General features: G+C 40.0%; 1 protein-coding gene across 2 annotated transcripts in view; it reads left to right on the forward strand.

The window, feature by feature from the left end:
* The first annotated feature begins 4428 nt into the window (after positions 1–4428).
* The window catches only part of gulp1a (GULP PTB domain containing engulfment adaptor 1a), a 111310-nt gene continuing 94168 nt past the window's right edge, over positions 4429–21570 (forward strand). For both annotated transcript variants that reach the window (XM_063006060.1, XM_063006059.1), the window contains exon 1: positions 4429–4522. The gene's annotated coding sequence lies outside the window, so the exon portion shown is untranslated. The remainder of the gene's footprint in view (positions 4523–21570) is intronic.

Raw genomic sequence — 21570 nt, forward strand, 5'->3', positions numbered from 1 at the left:
GGAAAAACAATCCAGAAAGTTCCAGCGCACCGAGCACTATGCCGAATCCACGCTGATGAAGTGCTGAAGTGAAGTGAAATGCTGTAGCCATTTCACTGGTACTTTCTATCCAGCCCTCACTGTTTGAACATTGTTTATCTACCAGCTACTAGTGTTTTTTGCAAAGTGTATGCTGTTAGGTGCCGGGAGGATTGCCGGGAACTGTACTTTGGGGAAACGGATGGCCCAACATAAAAGATCAACCTCTTCTGGCCAGGACTCCTCGATTTACATTCACCTCCAAGCCAGCAGCCACTCATTTAATGATGATGATGTGCAGATCCTTGACAAGGAGAAACGCTGGTTTGAACGGGGAGTCAAAGAGGCCATCTATGTGAAGAGGGAACAACCATCCCTGAATCGAAAGGGGACCTGAGAGTACATCTCTCACCATCTTACAATGCCGTGATAGGAGCTATTCCCCAGTCATATGTGAAAGGCACACATGACCATTGTAATTAATGGTCATTGTGATTTGCATATGAACCTGATCACCGGTTTCATTGTTAATGGGCGGTGATCGGTCGTTATGCAAGTCGTCTGCATATAAGGTTGGGTTATTAACCACCAGCTCAGACTGAAGAAGTCACTTGGATGAGTGACAAAACATATCGCTACAACAAACTTGTGTCCAGATGAACTGATTCAACCTTGTGGATTTGTGTACCTGGATTATCGAGCATGCATCAAGAGACCCTTGGTTTTGTATTTTAGGTATAATAAGTAACCTATAGAGATAGTTTAGATCAGGAGTCCAGGAGCCAATTCCACATAGGACTGTACTTAATTCCCTGTGCATTCTGGCGCCCTCTGCTGGTTACATGACACCATGTAAGCTCGTCCTGATGTAACCCTCTTATTTTTATCTGGACTTGAGCCCAGCACTAAGATCGCACTGGCGAGTACACATTCCAAAGGCAGTTCTGGCCTTCCTCTAACCACCCTGAATATTACAGGTTTGCTGCGTGTCACCCACTATATCAACGACTTCAATTCTTCCATGATTTAAGTTATTCTTATTAACTGCTTTATGTTAACACAAGTTTTATACGTTTTTTATTTTTACAAGAGAAGAGCATTTGTCAGGTCAGACTGTTTTAAAAAAAATTATTTATTAAAATGTAAGGGTTAATTACCCTAAACGTACATGACTAAACGAACAAACAAATGAACAAACAAATACACAAATAAATAAATAAATAAAACCCTTAATTAGGTGGATAATAATATGCTGTGAACTAATCCTGTTGATTTGTTATCAATACCTCTAATGCCTCCTGGTGGTAAAATCACACTGTGCACCTCTGGCACAAACAAGTTCAATTTCTATAAATCATTAAATATTTCTTTATAGGGACTATTTGTGATTTTGTAAATTCCAACATTTAAAACTTTAATAGAACAGATGTGTAAATGTTTTTTTTTAGAAATAAAATACCACCTTAAATCATCAATTCTGCTTTATATCAGCGTTACGCAGTGTTTGCATGCATACTGAACACCAAATATGAATTTATTAGTTGAAAAATAGTAGAACTGGTCAATTATTATAAGAAAAATTACTCTCAAGGATGCATGATGCACATTTGGTCAGGAGGCTGGAATGGATGGTTGTTGCTCCACCTGGTTGGAGTCGTAGTCAGTCTGGACCCAAACAAAAACACTGACAAAAACACCATCACTGAAAATTTATCACATGGCATCACTACAATTCCCTTGCTTATACCTAGGATCAATTAAAAGCCACTCCATCTTCTGCATCTTTTGCAAGGTATAAAGTAACAAAGATCCTATCCAATAAAAAATGGATGAAATCTGTTATGACCAATTTTTCTTGGCAATACTGGGTTAGTGGCTCGGTGGGTAGCACTGTTGCCTCACAGCAAGAAGGTCCTGGGTTTGATCCCCAGGCGAGGCGGTCCGGGTCCTTTCTGTGCAGAGTTTGCATGTTCTCCCTGTGTCTGCGTGGGTTTCCTCAAGGAGCTCCGGTTTCCTCCCACAGTCCAAAAACATGCAGTCAAGTTAATTGAAGACACTGAATTGCCCTATAGGTGAATGGGTGTGTGTATGTGTGTGTGTATGTGTGTCTGCCCTACGATGGACTGGAGTCCCGTCCAGGGTGTTACTGTGTGCTTTGCGCCCATTGAAAAGCTGGGATAGGCTCCAGCACACACCCCCTCCCCCCGCAACCCTGATTGGATAAGCGGTTAAGACTGTGAGAGTAAGAATAGTGGGTTGTGCTGTACTTACTACACCCTGGACATGGTGTGTGTCTTTTACAATAACACATATTAACACACATTCATCCAGATTAAGAAATATTTAGAGCAGCCGTTTCATCTAGTTCATCTAGAAAATATAAAAAGAAAAAAAGAAAAAATGCAAACATAAAAAGAACATACCAGAGACCTTGTGTAACACTCGCATTCACTTAACCAAATGCCCACTTTGCCACCCAGCACTTTTCTTATGTAAATGAAACGTTAAATCATTAGCATTTTAATATGAAGTATTATGGGATGTTTCCCAGTCCTAGTGAATTGTCCCACACTTGAGCAGCACACCCAAGCTTTTAATAAAATGAGAACCAGCTTACTTTTCTCTGGATAATAAAACCATCACTGGAGTTTTGAAAATGATGAGAAATCATGAATGGCACATTTATTAACAAGACCCTCAATAACCTCAAAATATGATTGTAGAGTTTAGGCTTATATAATGATAATAGAAATGACTAATATTAGTAATGGGTACATGGTCTAGTGGTCTAGTCCAATTGTCGAGCGATTGCTAGTGTTCAAACTCACTGGTATTTGTGGCCTCCTGGCATCCCCCACGTTTCTACAGTCCTTTAATGCAGACATAATGAGGGACGATTTGTCCCAGGTAAGTCATTAGAGATTTAAAGACTCAGTTTGATGAGTTTGACATGGACCAACATGTGCTCTTCTAATGGGCACAAATCTCCACAGACAAACTAAAATCTTGTGGAAGGTCCTCCCAGAAAAGTGGACACTTTAATAGCTGCAAAAGGTTGAAGAAGACTCTTTTTAACTGCCCATGGTTTTATGAATGTCCAGCAAGCTCACAGTTAGGTGTCCCAATACTTTTGGACATATAGTGTATCTAAGATTATCTGTTGTGGAATGACTACATCATTAATTAATTGTACACCCAAACTAATTGTACATTATTGTTTTGAACTACTTTTTCATCCTGGTCAGGGTTACAGTGGGCAACAGGAAACACTAAGCACAAAACTGGAATGCACCCCTGATGAGATGGCATTTATTCTGTTTACAGTTTACATTACACCCACCCACTCACTTACTCATGTATGTCTATGTAAACATGGGTACACATGCAGACACCTGACCATAATCTTGTAGGAAATCCTCTCCCTAACCCCCCCCCCCCCCCCCCCCCCCCCCCCCCTTCTGGGACTCATTTTATGGGACGACACTCTTGCTGGCAGAGAAAGGTCACAGGTCAGTATACACGCCTCCTCTGATATGTGAAGCTTTGAGTCTCTTCTTTTCATGGGTACCTGACCACTCATGTATCCAGGGATATGAGTCTCATTTTGGGTGTGAGAGTAGTCAGGTGTAAAAAATCGTATCAGATGTATAATTCTTTATAGGCAGTTGTAGCCTAGTGGTTAAGGTACTGGACTAGTAATTAAAAGGTTCAAGACCCACCACTGCCAGGTTGCCACTGTTGGACCCTTGAGCAAGGCCCTTCACCTTTAATTGCTTGGACGACATATACTGGCAAAGTACTGTAAGTTGCTTTGGATAAAAGCATGTGCTAAATGCAGACATTTTTTACAGATAGCCATGACATGTACAGATGGAACATGCTTTGCCCACTGTATTCCTCCACCACTTGTACAGGTACCTCAACCATTAGCCAAACTCAGTTCTTGCTCTAATGACCAGTTCTGAGTGCTTGACCACACTGGAGGACTTCATTATCCTGTCTGGTCACTGGTCCACACTGGTCGAGGTGTTCCGGGTCCTTTCTGTGTGGAGTTTGCATGTTCTCCTCATGTCTACGTGGATTTTCTGTGGGAGCTCCGGTTTCCTCGCACAGTCCAGAGACATGCAAGTGAGGTAGTCCATGACTGTGTTCGATATAACCTTGTGAACTGATGGATCTTGTGTAATGAGTAACTACCGTTCCTGTCATGAATGTAACCAAAGTGTAAAACATGACGGTAAAATCCCAGTAAACAAACATAATCATCCTTTTGGATGCTTTGTCACCTGTGGCCTTCCATACTGGTCCTGGAGGGAGGGTCTCTCTCTCTCTCTCTCTCTCTCTCTCTCTCTCTCTCTCTCTCGCTCTCTCTCTCTGAATGTGAATGACAGATAGTGGGTTGTTAGTAGGGGGGGTCTGGTTAGGAAAAGAGAATGCGCTAGTTTGCAGCTGAAGTGAATGCACTTGCACATTTCTGGAGGATTTACTCCGCTTTTAATTTGGGGTAAGATAATAATCATATTAATCTGAATGAGAATCGTATTCGTGTGGATGTGAAGCTGTTCTGTGCTGAACTGGGGGGGGGGGGGGGGGGGGGGTTTGTTTGTTTGGGAAAGTCGCAGTTGGTGAAAGTAGGTGAGATTAAAAGTATGTTTGCGGTTTAAATGTGTAAAAGTTGTTTGGTTTCAGGTAAACTGAATTTGGCTTCTCATCTTACAGTGTGTGTAAATAAGATTAGTACTGTGTGTGATAACTGCAGTATTGCATTGCGCTGTGCGTGTGTGCGTGTGTGCGGTTCTTGTGCAGCGCTGTGATTAACACGCTGGTTTAACTGGAAGAGTTGATGTTCAGGACAGTTATTTTCTGTGCACTTTATATAGTTGAAGAAAAGCACATGTGCAACTTTGCAATCTGATGTTTAGTATCTACAAAGCAGGAGTAACACCGTTAATGTTGATGTATTATATATGATTTATTTATGATTTTGATATTTTCCATCAGAACCTCAAGGCTTTCTAATTAAAATGAAAGTAAAGTAGATGCTCACAAAAACATTGTATACATATTAAATGTAATTATAAAATTTACAAATGATAAAGAACTGTAATATCTGTATTTGCTTTATTTAAAGATGCACATTTTAATGACTATAAGTTCATAAGATCTATAACATTCATAATCCATAAGATTCGTTTTCATTACAAATATTTCATTCTCATCTCTTCACCTAACAGAAATTACTGCCAGCAAGAAGGTCCTGGGTTCGATCCCCAGGTGGGGCGGTCCTGGTTCTTTCTGTGTGGAGTTTGCATGTTCTCCCCGTGTCTGCGTGGGTTTCCTCCGGGAGCTCCGGTTTCCTCCCACAGTTCAAAGACGTGCAAGTGAGGTGAACTGGAGATACAAAATTGTCCATGACTGTGTTCGATTAAACCGTGTGAACTGATGAATCTTGTGTAACGAGTAACTACCGTTTCTGTCATGGACGTAACCGAAGGATGTAAAACATGACGTTAAAATCCAAATAAACAAATAACAAAACAAAAACAACCGTTAGGTCACCTGATACTTAAGGCGGCTTTAATTTTATTTATTTATTATTTATTATAATTTATTAGGATCATCAGAACCTCAAGACTTTCTAGTCAGAATGAAAGTAAAGTAGATGCTCAACAGAATATTGCTCAGAAAAATGTTGTAGAAATATTAAGTCTTATTTTAACATTTACAAATGATAAGAACTGTAATATCTGTATTTTATTTATTTAAAAATTTAGATCTTTTTAGTTACAAATATTTCAGTTTAATCTCTTCACCTAATAGAGATTAGAACTGATTCCTACGAATCTTTGTGGAATCTTTGTGGAGCTTCATTTCCGTTTTAGCAGAAATCAAACAGCTATATTTTAAAATTCTATTTGCTGAACTTTATGGATTGGTTTGCGACAGCTTTACTAGTATAGTTACTTGTATAATCATGACTCGGAGTTAGTAGGTTATGTACTTCAACATGCAATACACACTAGCATTATTAACATGCTGCTGCAATAAATACATACTAATAAATATATCTAGTAGCAATAATCTGGCTCAATCTGGCACTTTAGGAACCTAGAATTAACCAATGGCCAGATTTATTGAGCAAGAAAAGTCTAGAAATAAACCTAAACATGGTAAAATAACGAAATAAGTGGACAAACAGGTGCATGGGCGTTCAGACAGGTCAACTGCATGATACAGTTAAGCATATTACATCCTTCTACTCTGTTCTTAGTAGAAAATACTTCCTCAAAACTGTGCAAAATCTGTGGCATACACCAAGAGAACAGTACAGGCCTGAATGCTTAGCTTTTATAATAATAATAGTGTCCAGTAGCTCTTTCCTGCTATGGGAGCATTTTGTGAGTTTGCTTTTTGGTAAATTGGCCAGTGGTGGCTATTTTTAACTGATTAAATTATCAACAATACACCACCTACTCATGGTCAGGTGACCACATACTTTTTTTAATTGCTATTTTATCAGGAAAACGTATCACGTTCTACATAAATAATTAAGTGTAGCCTATTTGTTGTGCAGAATTTGTCAGCCCCTCTCAACCCATCCATTAATGGAAAGAGAGCCCTGGAGAATCAGTGAAAACACTGACATGATGGTGACGTTGTAATTTGTATATTACTGGTTTGAGTGTCTCAGGTGCTCTAATATTACTGGGTCTTTAAACACATTAGTGCTGCATTGACACTAATCCACAAACCAGAAATCTTCAGCCCACAGCGTTTACCCTGTGCAGTGAGACGGGTACTGATAAAGCACTTGAGGTAAATTTACATACACACTTCATCAGAAGAAGGAGCACATGTATATGTCAGTAGTGCCCTGTCCATGTGTGCCCCTGCCTCCTGCCCTGTGTTTCAGGTAGGGTTTGACCTATCATGCCTTTGACTTTTGATCAGGATGAAGTGACTGTACTGTGAAGATCAGTTTTAGTTTACGATGAGAAAATTTTCACACACACACACACACACACACACACGCTCACACACACACACACGCTCACACACTTACTCAGATGAGTGTATGAAGGATTCCCAGATGCCTTGTTGTCTTTATCGTTATGGCATCTACATAATTGTAATGTTTGTGGTCTGAGTCGTTCCGGTCTGAATGATGTTTGTTCTTTAAAAGCTCTAAAGAAAAGCACTTTTCCTTCACTGACATTTACAACAAAGGCAGCTGCTTTGGTTTTGTTATTGTTTTGCTCTCCTGTAAGCTGCCATCAAGAAGGAGGATTTCCAAAAAAATAAATGTCTTTCTTACATTGTGATTATTAGATATGCTGGTAACTAGTTATGTGTTGTATGGCTTTATTTTTCCCCATTTTCCTTTTTAATGTTGACCATTTTTATATGTTTTCATACTAATATCTATATAGTTTATGTTTTTTTCTGGTATCTGAAATGAACGTGCAGGGTATGTGGCAAAAAGCCAAATCTAAAAAGTTTTAAACAGGCTAATTAAACTACTATCCATTTCTTTTACTTCAGTGTTAATAATGACTTCAAGACCCCATGTTTAATGCTTATGGTTCTAACTAGAGCTGGCACCGATTCGATACTCGGTAACGGTATGTACGTATGTAATGGTATCGGTTCGATATTGGCCCAAATCACTGGATCGGATATCGAAAGAAAAAAAAGCCGATCCGATACTGTTGCATAATGTAAGTGAGACTTGATGTCAATAAGGCCATTCAGAAATTAAAACACACTGATCTACTTAAACCTTTAACTGTTTAAACACAATAAAAATTGCTTTAGAAATGATAAATCACGGTCTTGGATTGGTATCGGTATCGCCAGATACTCTATTTGCAGTATCGGCATCGGACATAAAAAAGTGGTATTGAGCCAGCCCTAGTTCTAACTAAGAATGCAATTTAAAATATTTTTTATGTTCGGCACAGGACCTCATAACTGATGCAGTTAAGACCTTTGATGACGCAGTTATGACCTTTGCTGGCTGGTTGAAGGCGCTGCCCAGAGACAAGGGATAATTCGTTGATCAGGGTGTGGCTCTCTGTACACAAAGCTGATCTACATATGAGCTCGCCTCGTGCAGGTGAAAAGATGCAGTCGGCTACTGCACACGTGTCGGGCGTGTGTTAGTCACGGCTCTCTTCAGTCAGAGTTAGTCCAGCTGCTGCATCATCACAGTGACATTTCTGCCCTTTTCCTGTTCAGCATGACTGTGTCACAGAGACGTGGGTTCATGAGTTTGGTCTGGAGGAGCTTCTTCGCCTGACCTCACAAATAGTTTTTTTGACAGAACCGGCATGAATTACTAAAGTTTAAGGAAAGCCTTGTTTAAAATAAGATTTAATTTAGTTTAAAAAACATCAAACACAAAAATGGAAGAAAAAAAATATCTGCAATACTTTTACCCTGGCGTGGTTATATAAGCAATTGCTGATTTCTGAACTGCAATTATTTCCCTAGATGTTAAACACAAAAGTGCCACCTCAGTTACATGCAGGCAAATCACAGCTGCAGGAGTGTTTACTGAATCTTTAAAAAGTGAGTAATCTGTTTAGTCCCGGCAGGAGTAATACTGAGTATAAGCAGATATTTCTTGTTTTTATTTACTTTTTTGTAGGAAACGTTACATCCCTAAATCATCCAGCATCCCCTGAGTGTGTCTTGCTTTAATATAAAGAACCCATTCCGGCAGTGAATGACTGTAGTGCGGAGTGGCTTTTTGCATTTCCTCTCATTTCCTCTGTGCCAGCCTCTCTGCCAGATCAGCCTGTTTTCTGAGTTCACATGGAGGTCCAGCACTATTTTTCTGTCAGTACTGGAATGCATTAGGGCAGCAAATCAAAGGCAATGATGGTGTTTATCAGCTACAGGCAAAATGCACAAAGCAGCACATACACGCCTTCATATAAACATTCATAAGCAATATGTGCAGAGCCATCTGCTTTATCACTGTTCAACACGCTGTCGGCGTAGCAAAGGTGCATAAATATTTAGAATGGTAGAATGGGTCACCACATCCATCTGCTCTCCATTTACACAGAAACATTTTATTATATTAGCTTGCGGTTAAAGGATCACTCAGCACTTATAACTATAACGCAGCAGTGGATTGAATTATTTTTTTACATACATGGTTTAATAAAAACTAAATCATAGCTCTAGCATTCCTAGCATCATAACTGTCCCTTTTTTAAATGCGTTTTCTCCCCATTTTCCTCCCAATTTAGCACACTCAATTTTGTCTTCTGCTGCTGAGGGATACTCGATTGCATCCGAGGAGAGTTTGCCGCTGTACACGCCTCTTCTGACACTTGCACAACCTTCCTCTTCTCGCCCCTGCATTCTGCACAGACGTCTCTTCCGCCAGTCAGGGTCTTTACACAGCGTATGAAGACCCACCCACCCACCCACCCACCCACACATAGTCCGGCCCCCACCCTGCAGATACGGTGGCCAATTATGCCCTCCAGATGGCGCCCAGCCGATCAGTGGCAACACAGAGTTTCGAACCGAGGAGTTCAGAATCTCATGCTGGTGCGCTAGCGGAATATCCCGCTGTGCCACCTGGACGCCATAACTGTCCTCTTTTTAACATTTACCTGAATGAACTGAGCTTAATACTGAAATCACGTTATAATAAGTCAGGATAAAAATGAGGGGCGGCACGGTGGCTCGGTGGGTAGCACTGTTGCCTCACAGCAAGAAGGTCCTGGGTTCGATCCCCAGATGGGGCGGTCCTGGTCCTTTCTGTGTGGAGTTTGCATGTTCTCCGTAGCCTAGTGGTTAGGGCACAGGATTAGTAATCCAAAGGTTGGTGGTTCAAGCCCCACCACTGCTAGGTTGCTGCTGTTGGGCCCCTGAGCAAGGCCCTTAACCCTCAGTTGCTCAGACTGTATACTGTAACTAATGTAAGTCGCTTTGGATAAAGGCGTCTGCTAAATGCCGAACATGTAAATGTGTCTATGTGGATTTCCTCCGGGAGCTCAGATTTCCTCCCACAGTCCAGGAACATGCAGTCAGGTTAATTGGAGACACTGAATTGCCCTGTAAGTGAATGTGTGTGTGTGTATGTGTGTGTGTATGTGTGTGTGTATGTGTGTGTGTATGTGTGTGTGTCTGCTCTGCGATGGACTGGTGCCCTGTCCAGGGTGTTATGGTGTGCCTTGCACCCATTGAAAAGCTGGGATAGGCTCCAGCCCACTCCTGCGACCCTAATTGGATAAGCGGTTAAGAAAGTGAGTGAGGATAAAAATGAACTCTGTTTTATCATTTAATGTGCACAACACATCTACCACTACCAAATAGCATTTGTTATTGGGACACAACCGCTATTTAATCTAAAAAGCAGAGAATTGTAAGTATTCTATCTTTGGTTGAATACATATTCTTGAACCACCCTGTGGCTGCAGTTATAGTTGCAAGTCTTCTGGGATGTGTCTATAAGCTTTACACATCTGGATCTTCTCTGCACAGCTGCTCAAACTTTAATAACAGTTTTTATGTCCGGCCCTGATGTCCTAATCAGACCGTTGAGGTTCAGGTTTAGGTGTGTTTATTGTCCTGTTAGAAGGGAAACTTCCACCCAGTTCCAGGTCTCTTGTAGAGTGGAAAAGGTTTTTTTTTCAGAACTGCTCTGTGTTTTGCTAAATCCATCTTGCCTTTAACACTGACCTGTCAAACATAGCATCTTAAACAAGGCCAAGTGAAATTAATGGATTCTCTTTAAACCAGTGAACCGTTTTCATCTGCCAATTTGCCAGCATGTGTTTCAGCTCCAACCAGGATTTTAATCTTTCTTTCTTTCTTTCTTTTATTCATTTATTTATTCTTTCTTTCTTTCTTTCTTTCTTTCTTTCTTTCTTTCTTTCTTTCTTTCTTTCTTTCTTTCTTTCTTTCTTTCTTTCTTTCTTTCTGTCTGTCTGTCTGTCTGTCTGTCTGTCTGTCTGTCTGTCTGTCTGTCTGTCTGTCTGTCTGTCATTCATTCATTCTGTTTGTCTGTCTGTCTGTGTCTTTCTTTCTTCCTTCCTGTTAAAATATCTAGCATGTTAAATATCTGGACCAGTCGGCAACCAAAATCATGTAGTGTGAAAGGTGTTGCGATCAGAACAGGAGCATAATATAGTTTATATCAAAATACATCAGCACACACAAAAACTTTACAGTACAGTCGACCCTTGACTTATGAATTTAATTGATTCCGAAGGGCTGTTCTTAAGTCAAAATGTTTGTTAGTTAAACCTATTTTTTTCCCATAAGAATTAGGGATGCACCGATCCAACTTTTTCAGTTCCAATACCGATCCGATACATATACTTTGCATATCGGCCGATACCCGATACCGATTCGATACCATTGTTGAATTAATAAACCGTATACTTTATTATGTGGGAAAGACTTAAGGCATCAGGATTGACTTAAACATTACTAAGTTTGCAAAACAAAAATATATTTAACACAGATACAGTATAAATGTACTGAACTGCTATTTATTTGTCAATAAAATAATAAACAGGCATCTTAATATTTGTGTTATTTTCACTCGACGAGTAAGCATCCGACGCTGCTTTGGTGACCAAAGCAATCCCAGCATTCATTGCAGAAAAATAAACATAGCTGAAAGGGGCGGAGAAACGAATGGAGTTATTATCAAACGTAAATAAAATATTACTGATTTTTAACTTGTATAAACTTATACCGAGTGTTTTTATTTGCAAGTTCGAGCTTGTCAGGAAATGTAACCGTTATCGGTACATTAAGGGAAATGTTATATTGACGTTAGCGTTAGCGCTGTGCTACTTCAGTTCATTGTTTTTAATGGCAAGATGCTAAATGCTAAACCCGATGGAATCGCTGTGTAAGTAGCGTGTTCGAATAACCTGATTTATGAGTTGATGACTTATTAGAATCCTCTCTACTGAGGCAGCCGCTTATGTAGACAGTAAGACAGCAAGGCAGCTCCTTAGGTTTTCAAACACACCCAAAATGTGGCTGCTGACAATGAGAAAAACAGTAGTAGCTTAAATAACTTTTTCAAATAAACTTATCCGTAAATATTTAGTGCAAACAGTAATTCAAAATAAAATATAGCAGCTAAACATGAGTAATAAACATGTTGCCATTGAACTTGTTAGCATAGCAAGCGTGAAATACCTCCATGCAGCTGACTCTTTGGCTCGCTCCATGTTGCTCTTTTTGTTTGTGTTATACGCCATACGTCAGCAGCGCGTCCTGTATGGGCTTAGCATGCGTCGCAAACGAACTAAAGTGAACGTATCGGACCCATGGATCGGCCTGATTATCCGATCCATCTCATTTTGGTAATATCGGGACCGATATCCGATCTTAATATCGGATCGGTGCATCCCTAATAAGAATTCTCACCACTGCGCTCTCTCTGCACCTTCTTTGGGGACATTTTAATGTACAATTTTACAAAATATAGAGACGGTTGGAGTCAACTTGTTCGTGACGTCACGTATTTCGTGAATTTCTGTTTGTAATCCGAAATTTGTTTGTACGTTGAGTTGAAAAAGATCGTTCGTAACCCGAAATGTTCGTATGGTAAACCGTTTGTAACTCAAGGGTCTACTGTATTTGTGACTTATTGTCCACGCCAAACCAATATACCAACATTGCATTGCAACAAATATTTATTTGACTTTTTAACTCTCTCTGCAGAACAGATAATCCCTCTTGGCCGTGTAGCCAAACCCACTCTTTCATCCAGATTCATTTATTTTTCCTACTTGCTTTTACGCTGCACATGAGCACACAAACAACTTTGATCGCTTGCTAAACCAACTAAACCCCTCGTCATCTCTCGTGTGTGTTTTCCTGACAAAACGTAGTTTGGGAGACCAGACAGACTTGTCTGAGATTCCTCATGGTGATAGATGGTGTAGTGTGTGACCCCCCTATCACCGATCAGTTGTGTGGTATGAAATAAACACCGACTTAAAAGACTCCTGATTACATGAGATCCAGTCGTGTAGTGTGAACTGTACGCGATCTGAACAACTTGAAAGTCGTGTAGTGTGAACTTGGCATAACTAACCCATTTTTCAGGCTGTGTGGGGTTTTCAAAACCCTGACAGATACATTTTTAGGACACCTGACAATAAACTTGTTAAATATCCCATTCCAAAACCATGGGTGTTATGAAGTTGCAGCTGTAACAGCCTCCACTCGTCTGGGAGGGATTTCCACAACTTTTTAAGGTGTCTTTGGGAATAAGTGCCTGTTTTATATATTGGAGCATTTGTGAGGTCAGACACTGGATGAGAAGGCCTGGATCACACTTCATGCTTCAGTTTATCTTAAAAGTGTTCAGTGGGGTAGAGGTCAGGGCTCTGTGCAGAACTTTCTTCACACCAAACATGTCAAACATGTATTTATTGATCTTTCTTTGTACAGGAGAAAAGTCAGACTGAAGTGGAAAAATGCCTTCCTTAAACTGTTGCCATAAAGGTGGAGGCCACAGCGGATTTGTTCCGCATACCAGACTTGGCACAGTTTTTACCCCATATTCTCTTCCTGATGCAACCCTCCTAATTCTTTTTTTTTCATTTAAATCTGGATTTGGGACAGGCCCTGAGAGCTCTGATTTGTCCCTTAGATTTTCTCCGGTTGCTTTTCCTTTTTTTCTTTTTACTCATTTGCTCTCTCACACTCGCTTTTTTTCTCTCTTTTTTGTTTTTCTTTGCTCTCTTATGCTTATTTGTGCTGTCTCCCGTTATTGCGCTCTCTGTCTCTCTCTCGCTCATTTGTACTCTCTCACTTTCTCTCCTTCGCTGTGCTATATGGTGCGCTCTCTCTGTCTCTCGCTCATTTGTACTCTCTCACTTTCTCTCCTTCGCTGTGCTTTATGGTGCGCTCTCTCTGTCTCTCGCTCATTTGTACTCTCTCACTTTCTCTCCTTCGCCGTGCTTTATGGTGCGCTCTTCACCCTTTTGCTTTTTGCAATCTCTCTTACTCATTTGCTCGCTCTCTGGCTCTGGTCCAGACCCACGGCGACTCCCTGGGAATTGTCCCAGTGCTTGAAATGAAGTGTCCATCACTGAATACAACTAGAGCAGTAATGACTGCATTATCTGTGCCGTGTTATAAACGAGCTGTTAACTTCTACATTATTTGGGTTTCGGGTCATTAGTGTCGGAACAAACAAGGCCTAAAAAATTCTTTCTGACAGCGGTATTTTTAGGGAAACTCATTCCTGTAAAAGAAAGTTTGCCTCAGCTGCTAGCTTCAAGTTGACATATAGGTTAGAAAAGGCTGTTTTTTAAAACCACAGTGTCATCTACCAATATTTTAATAATACAGTACTTTAAGAGCTTTGCTTTGCGTCAGTGACACGGTGGGTTCTTGTTACAACAAGGGTGTCCAAACTTTTTTACTTACAGCTGCAGTTTGTGTATGGAGTGGCAATTATGGTGATTCTTAGAATTTAGTGTATCGTTACAATGCTGAACAGCTTTAATATATATTTGATTTCTCCTTTTGATGTATTTTCTGTTTCACCAGTTTTGGGATGTTACATGCACACATCACCAAGTTTTGGGATGTTCTAGTGTCACATCGCCATCCACAAATCTTATATCCATATCCGCTGAAAATAAAATGATACTGATATTACCAAACTTATAAATAAAGTCACGAGAAAAATGTCCAGATATCTACGTGTACCAAATGTCAGAAATAACTGGGATGGATGGATGGGTGACATCAGCAATAAATCCAGGTGTAGTGCAGCTCCACCCTCTGTTCCAACATGCCAGTCATTTAATATACCAAGCAGAAGAACCCGGATTACTGATTTCGTTTCACATCATCTGTCTGATAAACACTGGAATCCCTGCTATTCCACTATCCGATAATCCTGCTCCACATTATTTATTTCAGATTCATCACGTCTCTGGAGCTCGCTTGTCCTTCACGATCTGGTGCTGTGCCAACATCTTTATTCTTCTTGTCATGTAGCTCATAATGAGCCAGAATAGGGAATCCAGTGAAACTCATCATTATTCATGAAGTGCATAACAACGCTACGTTCTCTTTGAAGAAGCTGAACTCGTGATCTGATCTAATCTCCTCTGGCTTTTCTAACAGTCTCGCAAACTTGGTTTTCACATCGCTTAGATTTTACGGTGTCATTTGTTTACAGGAAACCTCAGTTTCATTCGTTTTTTTTAATTGTTGAAGTGTTAAATACTGGAATGATTGACCTGCTGGCAGCTCAGTGCATCTCAAGAAGTTTATATGACCAATAGCTTCTCAGCTTCCCAGCTTTAAGAGAATAGAATGAAGCTGTAGGATAGTGTACTTTGAAACACTGTGAAAGTAAAGTATACATTTTGTTTACAGGTTTTTTAAATGCATTTTCTCCCGTTTTTCTCCCGATCATTAGCGTGTCCAATTTGACCCAATTGCGTTTTGCTTCTCTCTACTGGTGCTGACACACGCCCCCTCCGACACGTGTGCATTAGCCGACTGCATCTTTTCACCTGCATGAGGCAAGTTCATATGCGGATCAGCTTTGTGTACGAAGAGCATTATTCCTCAACTCTGTGCAGACGCCATCAACCAGCCAGCAGAGGTCATAATTGCATCAGCTATGAGGAGTTCCTATCCAGCTCCCTACCCTGTATGAAGAACAAGTCAATAGTTGTTCATATAGCCGCCCAGCCGGATGGCAGAGCTGAGTTTCGAACCGAAGAGTTCGAAATGTCAGCTCTGATGTGCTAGCGTGTTTTACCGCTGCACCACCTGAGCGATTTTACAGGGTTTTTTAGAGAAATTGTTGTTATGTAAATTATCTTTAGCTGCATTTGGTAAAGTGTCGGTTCTATTGATTTATTTGTCTTTGATTCCTTCTTGCATCCATTAATATGTGCAGGAAGCAACATCTCTCAGGATGTACGACAGGTAGAACCACTTTTATTTAATATCAAGCAGTCTGTCTTATTAATAGATTGATTTTTTATTATATCCACCCCACAGTACTGTACAAAAATCAGCAGCAGAGCAGCACACACACAAACACACACACACACATTTGTGTTCCAAACTTCTTTAGTGTAAAAGGTTCTGTAATGTAATTTAACTTGGTGATGTGGCATCAATTCCTTATTTTAATAATTGATTATAGCTGCTGACTCTTCTTCTTCTTTTTGTTCTTTTTTGGCTGCTCCTGTTAGGGGTCACCACAGCAGATCATTCATCTCAGTCCTGTCCCGTCCTGAACATCCTCCTCTGTCCACCAACCACCTACATGTCCTTTGTGCCTCTATAAATAGGACTAGTTTGACCACACATCGATTACTGTGGTGTCTTACCAAGGTTAAGAAAACAGACCAAACTAACCAAACGTGAAAGATATTTAGTGTAGATAGTCAAGTGTAATCCACATCCTCCAAATCAAACAGGTCTGTTATCTGTTCAGGCACTGATATGAGCTCCACGACAGTCTGGATGAGTTTAGATCACAGCAGTGACACAAAGACTAGTTTAAATGACAGAGATTTTTCTGGTTCAGTGCCTGAAGAACAAACATGTCATCTATTATACCACCAGTGATGATTTAGATTCCATTACTGCCAATCATGCTGTCAGATTACTGTGGCTCTTTATCATTCATGTCATACTGAATACCTGAAGGGTTAAGAGCCTTCAATTTTCTACTCACTCAGGAAAGCTGATCAGAGAAAGTGTTTTTTTCAAACAGCTCAATTATTAGCTCGGTGGGCAGCACTGTCGCCTCACAGCAAGAACGTCCTGGGTTCGATCCCCAGTTGGGGCGGTCTGGGTCCTTTCTGTGTGGAGTTTGCATGTTCTCCCTGTGTGGGTTTCCTACCACAGTCCAAAACATGCAAGTAAGGTGAATTGGAGATACAAAATTGTCCATTGTAATGAGTAACTACCGTTTCTGTCGTGAATGTAACCAAAGTGTAAAACATGATGTTAAAATCCTAATAAATAAATAAATATGATTATTTTGCACTAAAACCATGTTTTAATTTTACATTTACACAAATTATGTCTTAGGAATTTGAACTTAAAAGTTAAAATGCAACTTCAAACCCTATTTTGGGAAAAGTTGAGACACTTTGTAAAGTGCAATAGAAATCTTTGATTTGTTAATTCTCTTAAATCTATTTAACTAAAAAAAAGTGAAAACAATTCCAATGTTTCACTGATCCACTTCATTGTATTTGTTAATATAAACACATTTTAGAATTTGATGCCTGCAACACAGTCAAAAAAGTTGGGACAGAGGGGTCTTTACCACTTTTTAAATTAACTTTTAAATTAGTACGACTTTTTAATAGTTTGGAAACTGAGGACACTAATTGCTACAGTTTTGCAAGTGTAATTTTTCTCTATTTTTGCTTGATACGAAATTGTAAAATAAAAAAACAAAATAATTTTAACGGTAATAATATTTTCAATAATAATAATTGTAATAATCATTATTATGTTTTCATTTAATTTTTATGTTTTACCTTTTTTATTAGAGGTGCAGTGGCTTCAGCTTCCCTGGGATCACTGAGTGTAATGCAGTAACACACCCCAAACAGAATGACAATTCATCGTGAGGCCTCGGCCATCCCTGTCAGACATATTCAGCCAATAGCACTGCTGGAGATTTGTGTCTGCCCTGCGATGGACTGGCGCCCCATCCAGGGTGTTACTGTGTGCCTTGTGCCCATTGAAAAGCTGGGATAGGCTCCAGCACCTCCTCAAGACCCTGATTGGATAAGCAGTTAAGAAAGTGAGTGAGTGTGTGAGTTTTACACCAGAATGTTTTATAATGCAGACAGATTAGGCTTTTAAACAATCTGGTCTTCTGTAGCTAAAGCTACGGTTTAAAAACTTTATCTGATAAATGTTCACGACAGACTTTCCGCTTTACTGTGCAGAGATGAGAAATGAACACGAGGTAACTGCCCTGGCTCTTGTGGAGAAATAAAAACTAATTGGTTTCACCCATTAGGCTGATTTCCTCTTATTATGGAGAATCATGTCCAGTCATGGTGAGTGAAAGTTTGACGTTTCAGCCCAGCAGTTTAAATCAGCCTGGCACCGCACCGCGCCTTCGACTTTTAAACACAAGCTGAAGGACATGGGACACGACTCACGGGGGTTAAATCTCATTATAAAGGTGGTTTCTAGGTGCAGCCGTTATTTACAGAGTAAGAATTTATACCTCCTGCTGTTCAGTGCTTTCCCCTGACTGTTGATGCTGGAGCTCTTAATGGTCCGTTGAAATATCATAAGACCAGCGTCATTGAGTTTCTGATTGCCTGGTCTGGGATTTAAGCAATACTTCTTTCTTCTTCATTTTTGGTGGACTAGTGCGGGAAAGTATCATTAAGCTTTGAGTTTGTTCTCATTGGTATTCTGTAGAAGAGCGAGTGTCTGGGTGAACGATGTTAAAAGTATGTCAGGATGATACTTAGATTCATTTCCATGAAATATGGTACAATTTCTGCACTCAGTTGACTTTTTCCACAAAAATCTAATCAGAATTTATTCAAAAGAAAAACTAAGTAACAAAGCTTTGGTTTTATATTTCTCTGTGTGCATAACCCACTGAGCACTTTATTAGGTACACCTGTGGTACTTACATTCATTAAATTATAAGCTACACTTACTATACAGACTACAGACTGTAGTGTAGAATTACTATCTTTTGCTATGTATACTTTGTGTGACTTCTGTTTTAGCTGTAAAAACAGCCACTCTGAAGTATAGCAGTCTGTCAAAAGAGCATTTGTATGGCGGAGCACTGACTGACCAGTTCGTGTCATAAGCTGGTCAGTGGGGAGTTTCTTTAAATCAAGCTTTTCTTCATGTCTTTGTAGACCCTGCACTGGAGTACAGTCATGCTGGAACATAAAAGGGCCTTCCCTAAACTGTTGCTGCAAAATTGAAAGCATTCATACATGAATAAGGCATAACATTATGACCACCATCCTTACATTGTGTTGGCTCCCCGTTTGCTGCCAAAACAGCCCTGCAACTGTGATGCACTGTGTATTCTGACATCTTTCTAACAGAACCAGAATGAACTTCTTCAGCAGTTTGAGCTACAGTAGCTTGTCTGTTGGATCGAACAACACGGGCCAGCCTTCGCTCCCCACGTGCATCAATGAGCCTTGGCCGCCCATGACCCTGTCGCCGGTTTACCACTGTTCCTTTCTTGGACCACTTTTGATAGATACTGACCTCTGCTGGTGGAGCCCCGATTGCAGTCGAGGTGGGTATATTGCTGCTCACACCTTCACTGACCCACGCACAGCCCTTAGTGGAACTGTTTTTTGCCTCTCTATCTGCCAATCAGAGTCCTTACACAGCGTTTTAAGACCCCACCCACATAGTTCGGTCATCCCGCCCTAGCAGAACCGTGTCTGCTGCAGGCACTGCCAATTATGCCCGCTACATGGCAACGCCAAGTTTCGAACCGAGGAGTTCAGAATCTCGGTGCTGGTGTGCTAGCGAAATATCCTGCTGCGCCACCTGGGCGTCTCAACTTGTTTTTTTTTATCCGGGCTTGTGACCGGCACTGAGAGCGCACTGACAGGTGCACCTCTTTATGACTCGGCTGTTCGGCCCTTTCACTGTTATAAAATCATCTGCTTATTGTGGAACTTCTATGTTCTATATACATTTTTTTCTCTTATTTTGCAAAATTGGTTTATGTTGATTGGGCAAAACTTTTACAGTCATGAAGTTTAGTTGGTTAAATAAAAGTTTAAATTAAAGAATGAACAGCTCTTTCAAAAATAAAACTCTTGTTTTTATTGCTTGATAATAAATGCTCCAACTTTTCCAGAAACAAGCTTTTGTATTGTAATCAGTCCTTAGTGCCCCTACAATTTAGACCATGTATTCACAGAAACAACAATGGTCACCCTGAAACCTGGAGCACACTGCACTCACTCCCCTGTACAGCCAGATAAAATGACCCGCGTTGTTGATCATTGTTGATGTGGCTGATGGGAACACTGCTCCATTCCATCATTGTGCTGCTGCGGCTGCTTATCTCGGTTCAGCACTCCTGCACCGCCGGCGATGAAAATATTTCAGCTCGTCCACTGGCCTCCATGCAGCCGTCGCCTAGAAGCAAGTTATTCATGCGCTCACTCTAATCAGCGTGTGCCAAGACTCCTTCCAGAAAAGCCCATAAAGAACATTCCCATTAAATCATCTCAGATTTATTTGATCCCATTACAGTGCTGGCCTCCATCGTCAGTGACATCAAGATTTATAAGAACCTCTGTGTTATTGCACATGCCTGTTTGTCTCATGGCGGCACCCTGAAATCACCCCATACCCTGATTTAACGATAACTGTTGTCTCTGAGGAACAAAACTGTGGTGAAAAGGTTATATGCCACTCTTGACTAAAAAAGTAATTTAGAACATTTAGGACAAGTGTACAAAATACTGTAGTTTAGATTTTGGTGCTCATACCAGGTTTACAGCTGAAGTCAAAACTTTTAGGTACAATTGTATGTAAGTTTTCTGTGGGACAGGACATTTGCAATACAAACTGCAATGCACAATTTACTGTCCCAAAAGACTGACAAATTAAAAGTCTTTATGTTTTTGTGTTATTATTAAAAGTCTTTAAACCCTTTTTACTAAGATTATCCACTTTAGATAGCACTTTTGACAAGCTTCTGGCACAATACAAGTTGTAGTTCAACCAAATTCATGTCCTGGCATGAACTTGACTTTTCAGTACAGTCCACAAATTCTTAAAAGGGTTGAGTTCAGAAGTTCAGGCCATTTCAGAATTTTAATGTTAGACCAATTTTGCCTTTTCGAAACACTGTAACATGTTGTGCTTTAACACCCACCATTTATTTATTTAATATTTAAGTAATTTATTTAATAATTTGTTTATTTATAATGACAGACAGTAAAAAAATATAATGATGGGAGTTTTTAAGTTTAGGTTTTTTTCCTTTTTTATGTCTTTATGAATGTATGGAGCAAATTCCACTGAACTTTCTTAATAAAATCATTTCACTGACCGTTCACCATGCTATGCTAGCAAACACAATTGATTTTTCAAAGGTGTTATTAGTTACTTGTTTTAAATTTCTTTGGACAGTGCTTAGGAATCATGCCTGAAAATACTTTATAATACCCTACTACTTAAAGCACTGATTACTTAACAATGACAAACTTGAGAGCTACAGGGAATTTATATGTGTTGTTATTATTATTATTATTATTATTATTATTATTATTTTTGGGTGTGTTCGAAAACGTAGTGAGCTGCCTTGCTGTCTTACTGCCTACATAGGCAGCTGCCTAAGTAGAGATTTCTAATAAGTCAGCGACTTATAAGGCAGGTTTATTCGAACGCACTAATTAGATAGCGATTTCATCAGTTTTCGCTTACTAAGCTAACACAGTTAGCATCATGCCATTTTAACCAATGGGATGGGGTGGCACAACGCGCTAGCACGTCAACTAACATCTCCCTTCGTGTACCGAAAATGGTTAAATT

The sequence above is a fragment of the Trichomycterus rosablanca genome, chromosome 12 (genome assembly GCF_030014385.1).
Source record: "Trichomycterus rosablanca isolate fTriRos1 chromosome 12, fTriRos1.hap1, whole genome shotgun sequence".
Classification (NCBI taxonomy): Eukaryota; Metazoa; Chordata; class Actinopteri; order Siluriformes; family Trichomycteridae; genus Trichomycterus; species Trichomycterus rosablanca.